The following is an 18,926-nucleotide window of genomic DNA, read 5'->3' on the forward strand; positions in this document are numbered from 1 at the left end:
ATTTTCTTCTAATGTCTTTAGTTAACTGAAGTAATTGAGTAATAGCTGTTAATCACCCATGTCCCCCAAGGTGGCTGCTACCTAATTATAATTCTCTATATTACTATTTTTTTTCTGTTCAACATGTTATTTCTATTGTCAGAGAACACATAAACAAGACTCAGCAATCCATAACATCTGTTTGGGGTGACTTAACCCAGTAAGTTGCTGAATATGGCATCCTCACCACCAGAACTCTCATGTGTATTGGAAGACAGAATGTTTCTGATTCAGCTGTGCACAAACGTGAAATGACTGTCCACAATGGAATGTGATCATATGAAACCCAGAAGAATTGACACTGTAAAAAATAACAAACAAACAAACAAACAGAAAGTAACAGCTGTTGGAGAGTAAGTGAAGAAATAGGAACCCCCATACACCTTTGTAGGATCTATAAAATGGTGAAACAATTGTGGGAAACAGTTTGCCCATTCTTCAGAGGGTACATACGTTATTACCATATGATTCTGTAAACCCACCTCCAAGAATATACCCCAAATCATTGAAAGCCCAAACTCTAACATGTCTGTGTATACTGATATTTATATTGGCATTATTCCCAATTGCCAAACAGTGTAAGGAACCTGTATTAGTCAGGGTTCTCTAGGGAAACAAACAAAAAGATATATATAAATATGTATATACACACACACACACATATATATGTATATGATTTTTATAAGAATTGTTTCATACAACTGTGGGGGTGGGAAAATCCTATTTCCATAGGACAGTTCACAAACTGGAAACTCTAGTGACAATTTCCAATGAATTCCCCAGGAGAAGATGGGTGGCCATAGAGATGGGAATTCTCCCTTCTGACTGTCAAAATCATCATTTTTCCTTTCTAAACCTTCAACTGATTATTTAAGATATCCCCCATGGTTGAAGACAATCTCATGAGATGATTATAGATGCAATTAGCTAAAGATGCATTCAACTTATTAAGTCCACAGAATATCCTCACATGCAGCCTATAATATTCTTTGAACTACTTGTTAAATTGCACTTGGAATGTTATCACTCTTATGTATATATATTATATTCTACAATAAAAAATATGATAAAAATACAAAAGAAAGAAAAAAAATGGGCCAATACTTGCTTGACCAAACAACTAGACACAATAACCTGGCCTAGTTCACAAATGAACTTATCATCACAGAACCCAAATGTGTATCAACAAATGAGTGGATAAACAAAATTTTTTGTCTGCATACAATGGAATATCATTTAAGTGAATAAGTAATAAAGTTCTTCTATGTGCTTAACCATGGATGAATCTTGAATACAGCTTGTTCTGCAAAATAATCCAATGACAAATATTGCATGTGCTCACACTTATGAAGTAATTAGAATATGCAAAATCATATTTAGAATTCAGAATACATGTTCCAGAGCCAGAGATAGGGGTGAGGAATGAGAGTTAAACCTTATTTGGTTAGAAAGTTTCTCTTTGGAATGATGATAAAATTTTATTACCTGATGGTGGTGAGGTTAGCACAATGTTGTAAATGTAATTAGCATCATTCAGTTGTATATTTGAAAGTGGTAAAAAAGGGACAGTTTGGGTTGTTTACAGGTTATCACAATTTTTAAAGAGCATGGAGTGTCCAAAAAAAGGAGTGATTCCTAAGGGAAACTATAGAATATAATTGATAGTATATTAATTATAATGTTCCTTCAATTTAATAAAAATACCACAATAATGCAAAATCTTATTAAAAGGGAATATAATGTGTGCATGTGGTGGGATATAAGGGAATAGTGTTCTTTTCACATGACTTTTCAGTAATACTGTAACTGTGCTAGTGAAAACAAATTTTAAAACACATTATGCTTTGTGAAATAAGGGCAAATACTGTATGGTTTCACTTTTTGAAATACCTATGAATAATAATTTCAAATAATCAGTAGTTTAGAGGTTACCAGAGGCTGAGAAGAGTGGGAAAGTGAGAGGGTTGCTTTGTGGGTACTGTTTATATGTTAGTTAACTTTATAATAAAATTAATTTCAAATTATTATAGTGATTCTTTATAGTGGGAAAATTAGTCTGCATTTCATATTAAAATGACCCTAAATTGGAAGATAGAATAGCAGGAGACAGCAGAGATTCTGTATAATTGATGAAGGGCCCAAATGCAATGACGAAAATTCACTTTTATCCTTCTCCTGTTACATTCATAATGAGGATATTAGCAAGTCCTCAGAGATTGGGATGACCTGGACCACTTTGTCTAATTATGACCTGTGATAAATAAGCTGTCAACATCAACAGAAAATATGCAACTGTGTCCTTCAGTTCTTCAGATTGTGTGTCCCAGTCAAGCAGGCTCTCATCTGACTCATTGCCTTCATAAGGAGTCTTATGCCTGGCCATGTCTTCCTTCCAGGACAGAGTACAGAGTCTCAACCTTCATCACTTAACTGGTCAAGAAATACCAATGGATCCACAGTCCCTGGCCATGCCCTGGGAGAAACACAGCTCAGCCCAGGGAGTTCCGTAGTAGCTATGGGCTACAATAGGGCATATGGGAGTAGATCGTTTTATTATCATTAGAACAAAACAGAAGAGGTATCCAATGCATGGGCAATGAAATGCAAAGGTTCAGTTCAGAGACTTACAGACTTTATATTCTTGACTCTAGTAAGGATTGCATTACTGTAATCTCTAGTTCTTCTCTTCTCCACCATCATTTCCAGTATCCTTTGAAATATCACCCACCAGAACAGATGTCAGTCACTCTAAACTGTCCACTAAGCACTCCAAAATTATCCCACATTTGAGGATTATAACAATTGTGACAACGTTGTTGACAGAAACCAAAATATACCAAAGCTTTATTGAGGGTTATCTACTATGAATTTCTGAGCTCAGTTTTCTAAATACCTTCTCTCATTCCATATGCATAATCATCACCCAAATAAATGAGAAAATTTTATTGCTATGTTACAGAGGATGAAATAATCATGTCATTTTAATTTAATTTTTAACAAGTGCCAGTGTAAAAAGGGGTGAAACCAGGTTTGAACCTGGGTAGTGAAACTCAAGGCACAGACACTTGGATGTATTCTCCCCTGATAATCCAACCTGCAATTTCATTGTCTCTCTCAGTAAGAGTTGTTGGAGGGAAATTACTTGGTTGCATTCATCTGAATAGCCTAGACAATGCATGGTGTAATAGGCAACAAACAAAACATCCCTGTTTAATATTGATTATTTAGTTCACAGAGACAAAATGCAGGTATTAAATATCCCATAGAATGGGATGCAGTAGGACATGAGAAAAGAAAAAAAAAAGTGCTTCAATGTTCCTCGTTATGAGTTTTATGTGGAACCTATTATTCTTAATAGGCTCTCAAACATTATACTCTTTTTAAAATGGCAGATTTTCATAAAATTAAAGCAATAAGACTATTTTAGGATTTCCAGTCATTCCATGGAGATAAGATAGGCTTCAGCATCCCTGACATATTCTTTAAAAAGTAATTAAAAATCTCTTTTTAATAAATTTCCTCTCAAATATTCATAAAATCTGATATTATATGACATGGTTGGATATATATATGAAGTGGCAATATCTCCAGAGGGTGAAAGATATGTGACTCATATGTGGTTCTCCGACTCTTGTTCTTGGGATAATCCCCTCCACCAGAGGAAGACTGAGTGGTTTTTCTCCTTCAAATCTACTTTGGTCTTGGAAAACAATCACAAGAAAACCATCAATTTCTCCACTTGTCAGGAAGTGTGTTCATCTATGTTCATCTATGAATATTCAGATGAGTCACTCCTTTGAAGAGCTTTTGAAACAATAAATAAAGTGCAACATTGGATTTTCCAAGATTTGTACTTAATTTGACAACACAGTTTGGATTCTGATAATATAAAAATTTCATATACACTGAATCTAGAGTTTAACAATAAGAGGAAGTTATTAATGACATTTGATTTTTTCATTATGAAATAAATGACAATCAATAGTAAAATTTAACATACATAGTTATAACTACTCATACAAGTATACTTCATATGCTTATTTTATAGAAATTTTCAGTTGTGTGAATGGAGAGGGGAAGAAGAATTTTGACAGTATTGTTGAAATAAGAAATTGACACAAAAATTGATGTTTATCCCATCAATACTATGAAACAGGCAAATTTGATTTTAACTAGAGGAATGTACTGCACAAAGAGACTTAAAACATACTTTTGTAGGAAATGAGAATGCTTTGGTGGTGTTGTGTATATCAAAACATTACTTAGGGAAACTTGCAAGAAAAGTTTTTATGAATACTTCAATCAATACTAACAGTATAGAGACATTATCAGGTAAATATTTCAAGCATATTCATGACAGTGGTCATCTCAGAGGGACAGATGCAAGTAAAAGTGATAATGCAGGTAGGAGGAAAGTTCAATGTTATTGGCAACAGTTTAAGTCTCTACAACATTTGGAACAAATATTTTTAAACATTTGATTTTTTAATATGGTGGTTGAGTGTTAATGATAATAAAAATAGGTAAAATTATTGGAGCATTTCCTAAGTTCCAGACAGGGTTTTTAGGAAATTGTTCTTAATTCTTGAGGCACTTAGAATCACCAATGTCCTCCTATGTAGAGCTTCTGATTTTATTGTTCTTAGACTGTAGAGTGGGCTTCTGTATAATTTGACAGAACCATGGGCACTGAGTTCTCTCTATATATTATTTTCCTTAGATACTTCCAGCAATCCTTTAATAAAAGTATAATTATTATTGAACATATACTTTACTGTCTGCTGATTAAAGACTTTTTCCTTAGTATAGAACCAAGTTTTGTGATTCTATATGATCCTAAAATTTTGAAGACTCATTATGGCCTCTGATGCTCTTTGCCACCATCCTTTAGGTTATTTGTCTAGAGGTTAATGCCCTCTACTTTCCCCCTAATCTTCCAGGTTCCTCTGACTTCCAGTTTGGCTCCTTCTATATGTGGCCTCCAGTAATCAGGATTAAGACACACTCTCATTCAGTTTGGCCACAACTTAACTAAAAATAACATCTTCAAGAGATTTTATTTGAAAATGAGCTCATACCCACAGGAATGCAGATTAAGAATAAGAACAGTCTAAATTGGGGAACATGATTCAGTCTAACAAAATATTGACTAGAAGCAGTAACAGTAAAACAGTAATGACCCTGATTCTGAATGTAAGAGAAATACTGTTAAATTTTTTAACATTGTCATACCACATAATCACTCACATATTGAAAAAGAATTTTTTGAGCATTTGTTACATTCCAGACACTGTGATAGGAGAAAACATTAAAAATTTAATAGGATTGTGTGTGCTTAAAATTTCTGGAGCCAGATTAACTTTTTACATGCAGCTGATCTTGTGTAAATTACTTATACTCTTTAGCTTTGATCACTTCATTTGTAAAATAAAAATGACAATGGAGCATTCTGAAGGATTATCCATGATTAGGATGTTTTAGGATCAAAGTAATCATACTTAAACAGTGAGTAAAATATGTCTCCTCACATAAAATGAAGCCCTGAGATTCCTGGATTGGTTATCTTTGTAATCAATAACACTATTCAAAGACTCAGTTAATTTCTATTTCTTGGCTCTCAAATTTTCTTTTGTCTCAGGCTAGCTGCCATCCTAATTTGAAAATGATTGCCAAAGATATTGACATCCAGAAACAGAAACTTCCAAAAGAAAATGAGACCTATTGAGAAGTGCATCCCCTTTAGATTTTGCTTTCTCTCTCATTAGCCCAAATCCTATTACATGTCCATGCTAACAAGTGTGTAAGAGAAATTGTATCATATTAATTTGTTGAGACAAATTGGGACATAACTTTCTTGAGTAATTAGAAAGAGTAATAGATACCCAAACAAATTGGGTCTCTGCCAGTCATAAAGGAAGGAGCTGCCTTTTTGGTAGACAAATCTGTGCCTACTACAGAGCTGTTGTAAAAATTTAAGCAAATATACAACAAAACTATTAGTACTAATAAAAATACAGCAAACTGGCAGGACACAAAACAAACACAAAAATCAATGGTGTTTCTATACACTAGTAAACTATGTGAAAAGAAAATCAAGAAAACAATTCCACTTACAAAAACAATTAAATGAATAAAATACAAGAAATAAATTCGACCAAAAATGTAAAGTAATTGTACATGAACAACTATAAACATTGCTTAAAGAAATGAAAGAAGATCTAAATAAATAGGACATTCTGTGTTTGTGGATGGGAACACTAAATATTTTTATGATGTCAGTTCTAGCCAAAGTGACTTAAAAATTCAATGCAATCCCTATCAAATTTGCAGAAAAGTAAAACCATACATCAATTCATATGGAAGGGTAAGTGATTCTAGGTAGCCAAAACAACTTTGGCTCTGTCAGTGGTCTGTCTTTAAAGTCACATGTTCTGACTTTAAATCTCATTACATAGCTACAGTAATCAAACTAATGTGGTACTGGCACAAGAACAGATACACACACACACACACACACACACACGCACATGCACACACACATATACCTCTGGAATAGAATTAAGAGTTCAGAAATAAACCCTCTTATCTATGGCCAACTGATTTTTGACAAAGGTACTTTATCACTTGTGATGGTTAGGTTAGGTGTTAACTTAGCCAGGTGATAGTTACCAGTTGTCTGGTCAAGCAAACACTGGCCTAACCATTACTGCAAGGACATTTCATGGTTGATAATCCAGAGGCAGGTTTATTAAATCATCAGTCAATTTACTGCATCTGTGGCTGATTACATCTATGATCATCTAAGGAACTGTGTTCTGCAATGAGAGAATCCAATAAGTTGGTTTGCCTCCAATTGGCTGAGGCCTTTCAAGGTAGAGGAGATAAATTTCATTTCCTCTTAAGCCAGTCAGCCTCTCCAGCCAGCCAGCCACTCCTGGGGAGTTCATCGAGGACCTTCCTCAGAGTTGCCACCTCACAGCCTGCTTTATAGAATTTAGACATATCCAGAATATATAAAGAAATGCAATTTATCAACAAAAAGAAAACTACCCAATTAAAAGTCAAAGGACTTGAATAGTCATTTCTCCAAAAAGATACACAAATGGCCAGTAAGCACATGAAAAGGTGCTCAACATCATTAACCATCAAGGAAATGCAAATCAAAACCACAATGAGATACCAATTCACATCTAATAGAATGGTATTATTTTAAAAAGCAGAAAATAACTAGCATGGGAGAGGTTTTGGAGAAAGGACACTCATTCATTGATGGTAGGAATGTAAAATGGTGCTGTGGAAGACTATTTCTCAGCCAAAGAGAGATTGCCAATTGACCTAGCAATCCCATTTCTAGGCATTTACTTAAAAGTGTTGAATGCAGAGACAAAAATAGATATTTGCAAACCAACATACATAGCAGCATTTTTCACAATAGACTAAAGGTAAAAACACCAAAGTTCCCAGCAAGCAATGAAGGATAAACAAATTGTACTATGAACATACAACAGAATATTTTTCAGCCAGAAAAATGAATGCAGTTTGATGCATGCTACAACATGGATGGTCCTTGGAAACATCATGTTGAGTGAAGTAAGCCATACAGAAAGAACAAATGTATGTTATCACTTACATGAAATAATGAGAATATGCAAGTTCATGGAGTTAGATATCAGTTTACTAGTTACCAGGACCTGTGGTGGGAGTGAAGAATTGGGAGTTAATGCTGACTTGGTACAGTTTCTGTTTGAAGTGATGGAAAATTTTCATAATGCATGGTGATGACAGAAGCACTGTATAGTTATAATTAACACCACCAAGTTGTATACCTGAAAATGGTTACACTGAGAAATTTTTATGTTGTACTTATGTTACCAGAGTAAATTTTTAAAATATTGGGATGATGGGTGTAAAGATCTTAGAATGATACCTGGTGAGTAGTGGGCACTCAAATAAATGTTAGCTAGAATTAAAAAAAAAAACTAGAGTGTAACCGGATATATATACTTTACATAGAGTACAAAATCACAATTTATGTCAAACTGTGAAGTTTTCAAGTAATATGGGTGATATGATGTTATTTAATTAAATTTTAAAGAAGACTTATTAAGGGTTCATGAATCAATACTAAAATTATTTAAACATTTTCAGGTACATATCCAATGGCATTTATGACAGATGTGTGTGGAACAGAATCACTCAGTGATAACTTGACAACACAAATATTATTGGTTATATACTAAATATCTATCTATATATGTATGAGTTATAAATCAATTATTATAAAAATGTGTACATTTTAATATGGATAGTGTGCATTAATATTAAAAATAATAGAAGAATTTAATGGAATATTTATTAAGTTCTTGGTAATATTCTAAGGCAATTATTCTCAAACCCAGCTGTAAATTAGGATCCATTCTGCCCTCATTTATAGAGATTCTGATTTAATTCATTCAAGAATATCACCAGGGCATTAGTGTATTTTAAAAGACCCAAATGTAACTCAGAAAATTGACAAGAAAACACTTGATGAAAACAACTCATTTTTATCATTATAGAAAAATTTTGAGGTAAATGTATCAACCACATTCATGACAGTTATTGTCTTTGGAGGACAGAATTGCAAGTAAAAGGGTAATGTAGGGATAGAGAAAAATCATATTTTCTTGGCCAAACTTTAAGTCTCTACCACATGTGAAGAAAATAGTTTTTTTAATATTCATTTTATTGAGATATATTCACATACCACGTAGTCATACAAAACAAATCGTACTTGCGATTGTTCACAGTACCATTACATAGTTGTGCATTCATCACCAAAATCAATCCCTGACACCTTCATTAGCACACACACAAAAATAGCAAGAATAATAATTAAAGTGAAAAAGAACAATTAAAGTAAAAAAGAACACTGGGAGGGGATGGAGAAGATGGCAGACTGGTGAGCTGTATGTTTTAGTTACTCCTCCAGGAAAGTAGGTAAAAAGCCAGGAACTGCGTGGACTGGACACCACAGAGCAATCTGTCTTTGGGCATACTTCATACAACACTCATGAAAACGTGGAACTGCTGAGATCAGCGAAATCTGTAAGTTTTTGCGGCCAGGGGACCCGCGCCCCTCCCTGCCAGGCTCAGTCCCGGGGGAGGAGGGGCTGTCAGCTCCAGGAAGGAGAAGGGAGAATTGCAGTGGCTGCTCTTATCGGAAACTCATTCTACTGATTCAAACTCCAACCATAGATAGACTGAGACAAGACACCAGAGACTCTGAGAGCAGCCAGCCCAGCAGAGAGGAGACAGGCATAGAAAAAAAACAACACGAAAAACTCCAAAATAAAAGCAGAGGATTTTTGGAGTTCTGGTGAACACAGAAAGGGGAAGGGCGAAGATCAGGCCTTGAGGCGCATATGCAAATCCCGAAGCAAGGCTGATCTCTCTGCCCTGTGCACCTTTCCTTAATGGCCCTGGTTGCTTTGTCTATTAGCATTTCAATAACCCATTTGATCTCTGAGGAGGGCCGTTTTTTTTTTTGTTTTTTTTTTTAAATCCTTTTTGCTTTTTCTAAAACAATTACTCTAAGAAGCTCAATACAGAAAGCTTCAAAGAATTGAAATTTGGGCACATCAAATCAAGAGCAGAACTAAGAGAGCTCTGAGACAAAAGTCAATAATCCAGTGGCTGAGAAAATTCACTAAACAACACAACTTCCCAAGAAAAGGGGGGTGTCCGCTCACAGCCACCATCCTGGTGGACAGGAAACACTCCTGCCCATTGCCAGCCCCATAGCCCAGAGCTGCCCCAGACAACCCAGTGTGACGGAAGTGCTTCAAATAACAGGCACACACCACAAAACTGGGCGTGGACATTAGCCTTCCCTGCAACCTCAGCTGAATGTCCCAGAGCTGGGAAGGGGGAGCAGTGTGAATTAACAGAGCCCCATTCAGCCATCATTTGAGCAGACTGGGAGCCTCCCAACACAGCCCAGCAGTCCAGAACTGCCCTGGGGGGATGGCACTCACCTGTGACATAGCACAGTCATCCCTCAACAGAGGACCCGGGGTGCACAGCCTGGAAGAGGGGCCCACTTGCAAGTCTCAGGAGCCATACAGCCAATACCAAAGACTTGTGGGTCAGTGGCAGAGACAAACTGTGGCAGGACTGAACTGAAGGATTAGACTATTGCAGTAGCTTTAAAACTCTAGGATCATCAGGGAGATTTGATTGTTAGGGCCACCCCCCCTCCCCGACTGCCCAGAAACATGCCCCACATACAGGGCAGGCAACACCAACTACACACGCAAGCTTGGTACACCAATTGGGCCCCACAAGACTCACTCCCCCACTCACCAAAAAGGCTAAGCAGGGGAGATCTGGCTTGTGGAGAACAGGTGGCTCGTGGACGCCACCTGCTGGTTAGTTAGAGAAAGTGTACTCCACGAAGCTGTAGATCTGATAAATTAGAGATAAGGACTTCAACTGGTCTACAAACCCTAAAAGAACCCTATCAAGTTCAGCAAATGCCACGAGGCCAAAAACAACAGAAAATTATAAAGCATATGAAAAAAACAAGACGATATGGATAACCCAAGCCCAAGCACCCAAATCAAAAGACCAGAAGAGACACACCTAGAGCAGCTACTCAAAGAACTAAAGATGAACAATGAGACCATAGTACGGGATATGAAGGAAATCAAGAAGACCCTAGAAGAGCATAAAGAAGACATTGCAAGACTAAATAAAAAAATGGATGATCTTATGGAAATTAAAGAAACTGTTGACCAAATTAAAAAGATTCTGGACACTCATAGTACAAGACTAGAGGAAGTTGAACAACGAATCAGTGACCTGGAAGATGACAGAATGGAAAATGAAAGCATAAAAGAAAGAATAGGGAAAAAAATTGAAAAACTCGAAATGGACCTCAGGGATATGATAGATAATATGAAACATCTGAATATAAGACTCATTGGTGTCCCAGAAGGGGAAGAAAAGGGTAAAGGTCTAGGAAGAGTATTCAAAGAAATTGTTGGGGAAAACTTCCCAAATCTTCTAAACAACATAAATACACAAATCATAAATGCTCAGCGAACTCCAAATAGAATAAATCCAAAAAAACCCACTCCGAGACATATACTGATCACACTGTCAAACATAGAAGAGAAGGAGCAAGTTCTGAAAGCAGCAAGAGAAAAGCAATTCACCACGTACAAAGGAAACAGCATAAGACTAAGTAGTGACTACTCAGCAGCCACCATGGAGGCGAGAAGGCAGTGGCACGATATATTTAAAATTCTGAGTGAGAGGAATTTCCAGCCAAGAATACTTTATCCAGCAAAGCTCTCCTTCAAATTTGAGGGAGAGCTTAAATTTTTCACAGACAAAGAAATGCTGAGAGAATTTGCTAACAAGAGACCTGCCCTACTGGAGATACTAAAGGGAGCCCTACAGACAGAGAAACAAAGACAGGACAGAGAGACTTGGAGAAAGGTTCAGTACTAAAGAGATTCGGTATGCGTACAATAAAGGATATTAATAGAGAGAGGGAAAAATATGGCAAACATAATCCAAAGGATAAGATGGCCAATTCAAGAAATGCCTTCACGGTTTTAACGTTGAATATAAATGGATTAAACTCCCCAATTAAAAGATATAGATTCGCAGAATGGATCAAAAAAAATGAACCATCAATATGTTGCATACAAGAGACTCATCTTAGACACAGGGACACAAAGAAACTGAAAGTGAAAGGATGGAAAAAAATATTTCATGCAAGCTACAGCCAAAAGAAAGCAGGTGTAGCAATATTAATCTCAGATAAAATACACTTCAAATGCAGGGATGTTATGAGAGACAAAGAAGGCAACTACATACTAATAAAAGGGGCAATTCAGCAAGAAGAAATAACAATCGTAAATGTCTATGCACCCAATCAAGGTGCCACAAAATACATGAGAGAAACATTGGCAAAAGTAAAGGAAGCAATTGATGTTTCCACAATAATTGTGGGAGACTTCAACACATCACTCTCTCCTATAGATAGATCAACCAGACAGAAGACCAATAAGGAAATTGAAAACCTAAACAATCTGATAAATGAATTAGATTTAACAGACATCTACAGGACATTACATCCCAAATCACCAGGATACACATACTTTTCTAGTGCTCACGGAACTTTCTCCAGAATAGATCATATGCTGGGACATAAAACAAGCCTCAATAAATTTAAAAAGATTGAAATTATTCAAAGCACATTCTCTGACCACAATGGAATACAATTAGAAGTCAATAACCATCAGAGACTTAGAAAATTCACAAATACCTGGAGGTTAAACAACACACTCCTAAACAATCAGTGGGTTAAAGAAGAAATAGCAAGAGAAATTGCTAAATATATAGAGACGAATGAAAATGAGAACACAACATACCAAAACCTATGGGATGCAGCAAAAGCAGTGCTAAGGGGGAAATTTATAGCACTAAAAGCATATATTAAAAATGAAGAAAGAGCCAAAATCAAAGAACTAATGGATCAACTGAAGAAGCTAGAAAATGAACAGCAAACCAATCCTAAACCAAGTACAAGAAAAGAAATAACAAGGATTAAAGCAGAAATAAATGACATAGAGAACAAAAAAACAATAGAAAGGATAAATATCACCAAAAGTTGGTTCCTTGAGAAGATCAACAAGATTGACAATCCCCTAGCTAGACTGACAAAATCAAAAAGAGAGAAGACCCATATAAACAAAATAATGAATGAAAAAGGTGACATAACTGCAGATCCTGAAGAAATTAAAAAAATTATAAGAGGATACTATGAACAACTGTATGGCAACAAACTGGATAATGTAGAAGAAATGGACAATTTCCTGGAAACATATGAACAACCTAGACTGAACAGAGAAAAAATAGAAGACCTCAACCAACCCATCACAAGCAAAGAGATCCAATCAGTCATCAAAAATCTTCCCACAAATAAATGCCCAGGGCCAGATGGCTTCACAGGGGAATTCTGCCAAACTTTCCAGAAAGAACTGACACCAATCTTACTCAAACTCTTTCAAAACATTGAAGAAAATGGAACACTACCTAACTCGTTTTATGAAGCTAACATCAATCTAATACCAAAACCAGGCAAAGATGCTACAAAAAAGGAAAACTACCGGCCAATCTCCCTAATGAATATAGATGCAAAAATCCTCAACAAAATACTTGCAAATCGAATCCAAAGACACATTAAAAAAATCATACACCATGACCAAGTGGGGTTCATTCCAGGCATGCAAGGATGGTTCAACATAAGAAAAACAATCAATGTATTACAACACATTAACAAGTCAAAAGGGAAAAATCAATTGATCATCTCAATAGATGCTGAAAAAGCATTTGACAAAATCCAACATTCCTTTTTGATAAAAACACTTCAAAAGGTAGGAATTGAAGGAAACTTCCTCAACATGATAAAGAGCATATATGAAAAACCCACAGCCAGCATAGTACTCAATAGTGAGAGACTGAAAGCCTTCCCTCTAAGATCAGGAACAAGACAAGGATGCCCGCTGTCACCACTGTTATTCAACATTGTGCTGGAAGTGCTAGCCAGGGCAATCCGGCAACACAAAGAAATAAAAGGCATCCAAATTGGAAAAGAAGAAGTAAAACTGTCATTGTTTGCAGATGATATGATCTTATATCTAGAAAACCCTGAGAAATCAACGATACACCTACTAGAGCTAATAAACAAATTTAGCAAAGTAGCGGGATACAAGATTAATGCACATAAGTCAGTAATGTTTCTATATGCTAGAAATGAACAAACTGAAGAGACACTCAAGAAAAAGATACCATTTTCAATAGCAACTAAAAAAATCAAGTACCTAGGAATAAACTTAACCAAAGATGTAAAAGACCTATACAAAGAAAACTACATAACTCTACTAAAAGAAATAGAAGGGGACCTTAAAAGATGGAAAAATATTCCATGTTCATGGATAGGAAGGCTAAATGTCATTAAGATGTCAATTCTACCCAAACTCATCTACAGATTCAATGCAATCCCAATCAAAATTCCAACAACCTACTTTGCAGACTTGGAAAAGCTAGTTATCAAATTTATTTGGAAAGGGAAGATGCCTCGAATTGCTAAAGACACTCTAAAAAAGAAAAACGAAGTGGGAGGACTTACACTCCCTGACTTTGAAGCTTATTATAAAGCCACAGTTGCCAAAACAGCATGGTACTGGCACAAAGATAGACATATAGATCAATGGAATCGAATTGAGAATTCAGAGATAGACCCTCAGATCTATGGCCGACTGATCTTTGATAAGGCCCCCAAAGTCACCGAACTGAGCCATAATGGTCTTTTCAACAAATGGGGCTGGGAGAGTTGGATATCCATATCCAAAAGAATGAAAGAGGACCCCTACCTCACCCCCTACACAAAAATTAACTCAAAATGGTCCAAAGATCTCAATATAAAAGAAAGTACCATAAAACTCCTAGAAGATAATGTAGGAAAACATCTTCAAGACCTTGTATTAGGAGGCCACTTCCTAGACTTTACACCCAAAGCACAAGCAACAAAAGAGAAAATAGATAAATGGGAACTCCTCAAGCTTAGAAGTTTCTGCACCTCAAAGGAATTTCTCAAAAAGGTAAAGAGGCAGCCAACTCAATGGGAAAAAATTTTTGGAAACCATGTATCTGACAAAAGACTGATATCTTGCATATACAAAGAAATCCTACAACTCAATGACAATAGTACAGACAGCCCAATTATAAAATGGGCAAAAGATATGAAAAGACAGTTCTCTGAAGAGGAAATACAAATGGCCAAGAAACACATGAAAAAATGTTCAGCTTCACTAGCTATTAGAGAGATGCAAATTAAGACCACAATGAGATACCGTCTAACACCGGTTAGAATGGCTGCCATTAAACAAACAGGAAACTACAAATGCTGGAGGGGATGTGGAGAAATTGGAACTCTTATTCATTGTTGGTGGGACTGTATAATGGTTCAGCCACTCTGGAAGGCAGTCTGGCAGTTCCTTAGAAAACTAGATATAGAGCTACCATTCGATCCAGCGATTGCACTTCTCGGTATATACCCGGAAGATCGGAAAGCAGTGACACGAACAGATATCTGCATGCCAATGTTCATAGTAGCACTATTCACAATTGCCAAGAGATGGAAACAACCCAAATGTCCTTCAACAGATGAGTGGATAAATAAAATGTGGTATATACACACGATGGAATACTACGCGGCAGTAAGAAGGAACGATCTGGTGAAACATATGACAACATGGATGAACCTTGAAGACATAATGCTGAGCGAAATAAGCCAGGCACAAAAAGAGAAATATTATATGCTACCACTAATGTGAACTTTGAAAAATGTAAAACAAATGGTTTATAATGTAGAATGTAGGGGAACTAGCAGTAGAGAGCAATTAAGGAAGGGGGAACAATAATCCAAGAAGAACAGATAAGCTATTTAACGTTCTGGGGATGCCCAGAAATGACTATGGTCTGTTAATTTCTGATGGATGTAGTAGGAAGAAGTTCACTGAAATGTTGCTATATTATGTAACTTTCTTGGGGTAAAGTAGGAACATGTTGGAAGTTAAGCAGTTATCTTAGGTTAGTTGTCTTTTTCTTACTCCCTTGCTATGGTCTCTTTGAAATGTTCTTTTATTGTATGTTTGTTTTCTTTTTAACTTTTTTTTTCATACAGTTGATTTGAAAAAAAAAGGGAAAGTTAAAAAAAAAAAAAAAAGAAAAAATACAAACAAGGAAAAAAAAAAAAAAAGATGTAGTGCCCCCTTGAGGAGCCTGTGGAGAATGCAGGGGTATTCGCCTACCCCACCTCCATGGTTGCTAACATGACCACAGACATAGGGGACTGGTGGTTTGATGGGTTGAGCCCTCTACCATAAGTTTTACCCTTGGGAAGACGGTTGCTGCAAAGGAGAGGCTAGGCCTCCCTGTATTTGTGCCTAAGAGTCTCCTCCTGAATGCCTCTTTGTTGCTCAGATGTGGCCCTCTCTCTCTGGCTAAGCCAACTTGAAAGGTGAAATCACTGCCCTCCCCCCTACGTGGGATCAGACACCCAGGGAAGTGAATCTCCCTGGCAACGTGGAATATGACTCCCGGGGAGGAATGTAGACCCGGCATCGTGGGATGGAGAACATCTTCTTGACCAAAAGGGGGATGTGAAAGGAAATGAAATAAGCTTCAGTGGCAGAGAGATTCCAAAACGAGCCGAGAGATCACTCTGGTGGGCACTCTTACGCACACTTTAGACAACCTTTTTTAGGTTCTAAAGAATTGGGGTAGCTGGTGGTGGATACCTGAAACTATTAAACTACAACCCAGAACCCATGAATCTCGAAGACAGTTGTATAAAAATGTAGCTTATGAGGGGTGACAGTGGGATTGGGAATGCCATAAGGACCAAACTCCACTTTGTCTAGTTTATGGATGGATGTGTAGAAAAGTAGGGGAAGCAAACAAACAGACAAAGGTACCTAGTGTTCTTTTTTACTTCAATTGCTCTTTTTCACTCTAATTATTATTCTTGTTATTTTTGTGTGTGTGCTAATGAAGGTGTCAGGGATTGATTTAGGTGATGAATGTACAACTATGTAATGGTACTGTAAACAATCGAAAGTACAATTTGTTTTGTATGACTGCGTAGTATGTGAATATATCTCAATAAAATGATGATTAAAAAAAAAAAAAAATGAAAGGGGATGGATTAAAAAATCTCCAGTGTCCCTTCCGGTTCTAACATTTTGCCTGTGAAGGGAATCAGATAAATAAATTAACAACATTCTCTCTCAATAAACAACGGATTCCAAAGAGGCGTAGCTTCCACATTGCTGAAAGTCACTAGATCAGAGTAGTCATCCCCACAAGCACCGCTATTCAGGAATCAGAGAAAGAAGTTCTGAAGGTGGGGATAGGAAAATGCTGAGGCATCAAGCAGTTCTGACCCTGTTCCTCCTGAGAACACAGAAGCCAGCAGCCCCCAAGTACCCAGGTGGGGCTCAGACAGTGTTGGACATGGAGACAGTGCAAAACATGGGTCATCTCCAAGAGATGACGCGGAATCTGGGGCAAAGCAAGCAAGCACAATGCTTACCACCAAAAAGCTGTACAAGACCCTCGTGCCTGTTTAATCAAGGAACTGAATCACCAGGAACACGGAGATCACAATCAATGATAAATAATTACACTGGAGATTGCAGACTGGCACCCAGCAGCCCAGAGTTAGGCAGAACTGCTTTGTTCAGCCGGCACAACCTTTTCAAAACATTTGAACTAGTTTCCAACCTTGAAAAAACTGGGGGAAAAAAAATGGAGACAGAAAAAAAAAAAAAAAAAGGATCACTGGGTACCTTTGTCTGTTTGTTTGTTTCCTTTCCCTATTTTTCCACTCATCCATCCATAAACTAGACAAAGGGGAGTGTGGTCCTTATGGCTTTCCCAATCCAATTATCACCCCTCATAAGCTACATTTTTATACAATTGTCTTCAAGGTTCATGGGTTCTGGGTTGCAGTTTGATAGTTTCAGGTATCTACCACCAGCTACCCCAATTCATTAGAACCTAAAAAGGGTTGTCTATATTGTGTGTAAGAGTGCCCACCAGGGTGATCTCTCAGCTCCTTTTGGAATCTCTCTGCCACTGAAGTTTATTTCATTTCCTTTCACATTCCCCTTTTGGTCAAGAAGATGTTCTCTACCCCACTATGCCAGGTCTACATTCCTCCTCAGGAGTCATATTCCATGTTGCCAGGGAGATTCACTCCCCTGGGTGTCTGATCCCATGTAGGGAGGAGGGCAGTAATTTCACCTTTCAAGTTGACTTAGCTAGAGAGAGAGGGCCACATCTGAGCAAAAAAGAGGCATTTGGGTGGAGGTTTTTGGGCACAATTATAGGGAGGCCTAGCCTCTCCTTTGCAGCAACAGTCTTCCCAAGGGCAAGTCCTGGGGTAGAGTGCTCAGCCCATCAAACCACTAGTCCCCTAAGTCTGTGGGCATGTTAGCAACCAATGAGGTGGGGCAGGCCAATACCCCTACATTCTCCACCACCTCCTCAAGGGGGCTCTGCATATTTCTTCCTTGTTTTTTTTAAACTTTTTTTAAAAATCAAATGTATGGAAAATTAAAAAAATTTAAAAATTAAAAAAAAAATACAATAAAAGAACATTTCAAAGAGACAATAACAAGGGAGTAAGAAAAAGACAACTAACCTAAGATAACCACTTTACTTCCAACATTTCCTACTCTACCCCAAGAAAGTAACCTAATATAGCAACATTTCTGGGAACTTGATCCTACTATACCCATCAGAAATTATCAGACCATAGTCATTCCTGGGCATTCCCAGAATATTAAATTTACCCACAATACCTTATCTGTTCTTATCAGATTATTGTTCCCCCTTCCTTAATTGCTCTCTATCGCTAGTTCCCCTACTTTCTACATTGTAAATCATCTGTTTTACATTTCTCAAAGTTCACATTAGTGGTAGCATATAATATTTCTCTTTCTGTGCCTGGCTTATTTCATTCAGTATTACATCTTCAAGGTACATCCATGTTGTCATATGTTTCATGACGTCATTCCTTCTTACTGCCATGTAGTATTCTATCATGTGTCTATACCATATTTTATTTATCCACTCATCTGTTGAAGGACATTTGGGATGTTTCCATCTCTTGGCAATTGTGGATAATGCTGCTATGAACACTGGCATGCAGATATCTGTTCACGTCACAGCTTTCTGGTGTTCCGGGTACATACCGAGAAGTGCAATAGCTGGATCAAAGGTTAACTCTATATCTAGTTTTCTAAGGAACTGCCAGACTAACT

Source organism: Choloepus didactylus, assembly GCF_015220235.1.
Source record: "Choloepus didactylus isolate mChoDid1 chromosome 25 unlocalized genomic scaffold, mChoDid1.pri SUPER_25_unloc3, whole genome shotgun sequence".
Classification (NCBI taxonomy): domain Eukaryota; kingdom Metazoa; phylum Chordata; class Mammalia; order Pilosa; family Megalonychidae; genus Choloepus; species Choloepus didactylus.